The following is a 6,000-nucleotide window of genomic DNA, read 5'->3' as shown; positions in this document are numbered from 1 at the left end:
ACAACTGTTAATTGGCAAGGTGCTTGAATTTTGTTAAGGATTATTTGTTAACTTGCAGGTGCGCTTGAATATGGACATTCTAGATAATGATGAGGAAGAGTTTGACATATTAGCATGCGCTTGTACTCGAGCTATTGAAGCATATTATCTAAAATATGTGCATAAAACTCCATGTATGAATTTTTTTTCAAACAGGTAACATTTGGTTAATGAAAGTATTGCAAGCTAACTATAGTTTGAAAGGTTCAAGGAGAAAGTGATATTAGGAATGTTCTTGCATATGTTTGGACATAGTATAGAAGGAGAAAAAAAAAAAAAAAAAGAATATCTAAGAGCAATTTCAACACTCTTCTGAGACCGTTAGTAGATATTTTGGTGTTATGTTGGATATTGTATGTTAGATGGCAATAGATATTTTCAAACCTATGGATTCGGAATTTAATACCACCCCATGGGGTATAAAGGTAAAAGACATCATCTCTCATATTTTTATAGGAGTGGCCAACCAATGGGGCATAAAGAGGTATTCAACCATAAACATTTTTCTCTTAGAAGCGTAATTGAGCGTACGTTTAGAGTATGAAAAAAAGGGGGGCAATTTTGAGGGATATGCTTGATTGTATGTTCAATAAGCAAGTGAATATTGTCATTGCTACAATGGCTCTTCATAACTACAAAAGGAGGCATTATGAACATGGTAGGCATTTTGATGACCTCGAAGACTATAGTGAAGAGAGCGATATTGATGATGATGAAGAGGAAGATCGAAATCACGACCAAGGAGGGATGGAAGCATTAAGAAGTAGCATAATGATGAACGCATATTTTACTATTTATTTTCTCGCGAAAGCTACATTTTCTTGTGATATTTTGGACTTAGACGAAAGGAATTACATAGTGTTGTGCTTTTATAGTTATATTAATGAGGTGGAGGAAAATATCATGTTATAATTCCTTATTTTTAATTAAACCTAATGGTCTGTTATGATTTAAGTGTCTACCTATTTGGCTTTATAATATACTTGTGGCCTACATTCATTTTCTTTTGATTTATGTGCAATGAATGTCACTTGTTGGAATTGGAGAAGCCTTCAGCACGAGTTTATTTCATAGATCACAAGTCTATGCAATACTGAACCGACAAGGAAAAGAAAAAAACAAAAAAAAAAGGGCAGAGAAGAGGATTGATGGACAGAGGGAAGATACATATATTATATGGATGCCCCAGAAAAGCAGGAGGAATCGGCTGCTGGTGGAAGGTTGAAATCCAAGTCTTGGAGGAGAGAGAGAGAGAGAAAGCATGTCATTCCCAATCCTTGAAACTTGCAAAAAGAGGAAGCGAAGGCAAAAGATTTTAGGGTTTAATTCGTTCTGCGATTCGGGTAGCTCGATCAGTCGTCCTCATGGTCCATTTCGTGATAACATTTGGGTGTTTCTTCAAGAATAAAAAAAACAAAAGAAAGCTGCATATTTCCTCTCCCATTTTTCAGGGTTAGCCTCCATACGAAACCAGAATAAGAGAGACCTTAGTGAAGTTAAATTGGACATAAATATGGTGAATCACCTACACAAAGCAATTTCAAATTCATGGGTCTTTGCCAAAAGCATAAATTTGGGATATTGGGTTGCACAATCTATTCAATTGCAGAAGAAGTCTGATCAGCCATAGTGGATATCTATTTGGAGATGAAACTTCGATTGGAATTGTTATGTCTTTACCATTAGAGGCACCGTAATCTCTTAGAGGTCAACTAAACAGACCTTAGTTGCCACTTCGCCCAACAGTGCTGAAATTCTCGCCGTACACGATCTATGAAGACAACGCAGCATGCATTGAACAACTCAAGAATATTTCTAGATGGTAGCGGTTGTGGGTGATATTTGAAGCTCCTACGATCTTTTCCCTGTCGTTGACTTCCCGACGATGATCTATGAAGACAACGCAGCATGCATCAAATGCTCAAGAAGGGTTACATCAAAGGAGACAACACCAAGCACATTGCATCGAAGTCTTTCTTCTCACATCAAAAACAAGAGCATCAGAAGATGAAAGTCACGCAAATTCGTTCACAAGACCACCTGGCTGACCTCTTCACCAAATCACTACCGAAGGCGACGTTTCAGAAGCTTGTTCAAGGATTGGTATGCGTAAACTTTCTGAGTTGTAACATTGTTAGTTCCCTTTGGAATTATGTCAAACTCAGGGGAGTATCCTGAAGTATACTTGCTTGATCTTAATGTACTATTTTTTCCTACGATTAGAAACATTTTTACCACTGGGGTTTTGCTACCTGACGAGGTTTTGACGAGGTTCTCATCTTGGGTTGGTTATATCCCTGATGACGTCATGTAGACATTTTATTTGACTTTGCATTGCTCCCAAATTTTTCTTTAACTATTTTGTCCTTACTTGGATTTTTACCATAGCCTTAGGATTTTTGTGAGACTTATTTCCTTATGCAAGTTCCTACCTTATTGAGACTACTGTGTTCCTAGAATCAGTGACAACGAGTCGACTTCCTCAACAACACATGATGCCGAATCTACTTGAGTATTTACACACTCGAGGTGGAGTGTTATAAACTTCTTATTTAAGTGTGATTGTGTAAATCTTAGATTAGATTTTATTCTAGTTATTCCTCCCTATTAGGACTTGTATTCCTTGGAGGAGAATGATTTCTTTCCAACCTTATTATTATATATAAAGGCACTGTGTAGGGGGAATAACACATTTAGGAGGTCAATCAATTTGTATAGCTTCCAGAAGGCTTCAAGCAACATATAGGCTTCAACTATTCAGTGGCTTAATTTGCACCATGTAGTACGAAGCATTATTAACATCTCTTTCAACTGTACAAGAAGGTCAAACATTGTAGCTTCAATAAATTAGTTGGGTTGCCTTGGATATGGTTTGAAGGAAACTCATTTATAGGCTTTCTAAAAACCTCAGGCATTTTCTACTCCAATATTTACAAGAACTTCGAAGTCGCAAACTTCAATAACCTATATAGCCACCATGACAACATGCAAGTATTATATCTTAACTTTAGTTGCCAACAATGGTAAATGGAAACTTCGGTGGGAAATGCACACTAGTGTCCAAGAAAAAAAAAAATTCATATTCTGCCAATTCTCTAACTCATCAACAACATGAGAATGACCCAACAAAAAATTGCTTCGCACACTCTTGATCAAGACTATGCAAAGCAAAATCAATATATGGAGTGGTTAAAGCTTGAAAAAACTTCTACCTTTCAACCTAAGTGTCCACAAAAAAAAGCTTCAACCACTGAAGCTATGTGCTTAAGGGAAAAAGCTTCAAGCAATCAAACTATGTGTCCAAAGGAGAAAAGCTTCAACCACTCAAGGTATGTATCCAAAGGAAAAGGCTTCAGCCACTCAAGCTATGCGCCCAAAGGAAAAAGCTTCAACCACTCAAACTACGTGTCCAAAGGAAAAAACTTCAGCCAAGCTATGCGCCCAGAAGAAAAAGCTTCAGCCACTGAAGCTATGTGTCTAAAGGAAAAAGTTTCAGCCACTCAAGCTATGTGTCCAAAGGAAAAAACATCAACCCTTCAAGCCATTTGTCTAAAGGAAAAAGCTTCAACCACTCAAGTTATATACACAAATGAAAAAACTTCAATCAGATTTTCTTTTCTCAACAAACAAAGAAAGAAGGAATTGGGCTTAAGAAAAAAAAATATATGTACTTTGATAAGCTTATATTTATATATATTTTATATCAAATTCACTTGTCTTTTCTTAGTCAGTTCCTTATATTTTTTGAGTTATTTACTTTGTTTTTGTGTTTTATAGGATTTGTCAAGTAAAGAAAAGAAAAATAACACAAGTGGAATTTTAAGTAACAAATTCGTCAAAACTGTCTGTGCAGGTCAGCTGACTTTGGAAGCAAGTTGCGGACAACTCAGAATGAATTAGAGAATGAGCCTTATATGCTTACAAAGCTACGGATGTCTATTTTCTGGGGCATTTGGTGGATTGTTAATATCATTATTCTAGAAGAAGTTATGGGCGTTTTAACACTGAAAGGTTCCTAAGAGGCTGAGCAGTTTGTAACTGACAAGAAAGCATTGAAAGCAATAAATCCAATAAATCTAGCAGCCAAAACTGATGCAATCAAGAACAAACCAGCTGACAGGAAATGGAATTAAAGATTAGGATTAAGAGGGAGTAATTGGCATAAAGGCTACCCAAGGAGTTACAATTGTTTTACCATTTCCTCTCACTTATTGTCATCACTAAATGGCTATAATTAGTGGGTGAGTTAAGGACACGAAAATGATGCAACAAGAATTGGTTTAAAAGTAGCGTTGGGGAAGGAAGGAAAGAGGAGAGCCTTAGTCGATTTCTTTCGGTTCTATTTTCTCAAACTTCTTTTGTTTTAACTTAAGGATTGTGTTACTAAATTTTTAGTAGTTAGGGGCTGTTTTGAAGCCCCGAATATGATTGCAAGTTTGTTATGACATTTCGTTTGAATTGCTTTTTTGAATGGATGAAAATTGGTTCACTACTTGTCTTATTGATGAATTCTTTATGTGTTTTCTACGGATGCGTACTTAGTAAGCATATCTAGGATTCTAATGCTATGAATATGTGTGTGCCTGCCCTTGTCGAATGAGGACCTACATATGTTCTAGAGTAGTACTTGTTAATTGCGATTAACATGTGAATCAATTTCTAGGATAAGTAAGACAACGCTAGTACTTACGATGCCTTGTGATGACTCAAACTCTTTTCGTTCTTAATGATTTCTACTTGTTAAATCTATGAACACACCATTCTAGATTGCATGCTAGGGACTAAGTTAAGTTGAAAACGTCATTCTCTCAACATACTACATAAGAAAGAGTAATAGGTTGAGTTCTAACATTGAGCCAACTTGAGCATCTTCATCCGAAAATGAAGGGAATTTGAATGAAACATAACATGTTTGCATGAATATTTGGTGGTGGATAGCAATTCCCCTAACTCATTTTTCTTAATTTGTGAACTACTTAAAAATCTGTTTCTGCTCTGTGTGTCTAGTATTTTCATCTAAAATTTGGTAGACTTTACATAAGTATAAGTCGGTCTAATAATTATTTTTTGGTGGCTGCCCAGTAGGGACAACAGCCCAGTTTTTGTGACATTTTAAGTAGTTAGATAAAACAATCTTCTGCGGGAAAGATCCTTATTTTCATATGATACAATTGACAAATATTATTGTTAATAAGGAAAATTAATAGGACATTTGTGTGCTACTTTGGGCTTAAGAAAAAACAAATATATGTACTTGGGCTACATCCAAAAAAAAGAGGAAAGAATTTTTAAAGTCTATTTTCTTCATTGGCTCGGGAAATATAAGACACCTCCTTCAGTAATCCTCATCGATAGGAGATTTGGTGGACTCCTAATATATGCTAATACACTTTAGTACGCGAAGGTTTCATGAGTACTCACCAATTTGGGTTTTGCAAGTCTCCAACCGAGAAGCTTTCCTCACTCGTGAACTTGGGGGACCAGTGTTTGTTCCGTAGTTCACCACCCTCGAAACTACTAAGCACCGGTCAACCTTATACCTTCAAGAACCCACTGAAGACTTCATGTGGAGGCACCCTTGCCGAAGCACATGAGTTTTTCTCCAATCAAGAGACCAATCACAACACAACAAGCGTCAACCTAAAAATAAAACTCCTAGAGTCCCACATCAATCGTGGATGGGAGCGGAAGACCCTCATCAACTATACAAGGAGACCGTTCTCGAACAATTAATTCCTAATGTCATTATTGTGCATAAACTCGTCATTAGAACTCACTAATGATGATTATGCTTAAACTTATGTCTTGTGCAAAATCTTCACTATTAATGAGGACTCCTCCACCATCGTGGATGTAGCCCCATTTAAGGTGAACCACGTACATCTTGTGTTGCTTCCCTACCTCCATCTCTTTACATATTATCCTCACTAGGTGATGGAGCAACATTGCGATGGTTACAAA

Source organism: Pyrus communis, chromosome 2 (assembly GCF_963583255.1).
Source record: "Pyrus communis chromosome 2, drPyrComm1.1, whole genome shotgun sequence".
Taxonomy (NCBI): domain Eukaryota; kingdom Viridiplantae; phylum Streptophyta; class Magnoliopsida; order Rosales; family Rosaceae; genus Pyrus; species Pyrus communis.
Note: the sequence above shows the minus strand (reverse complement) of the source record.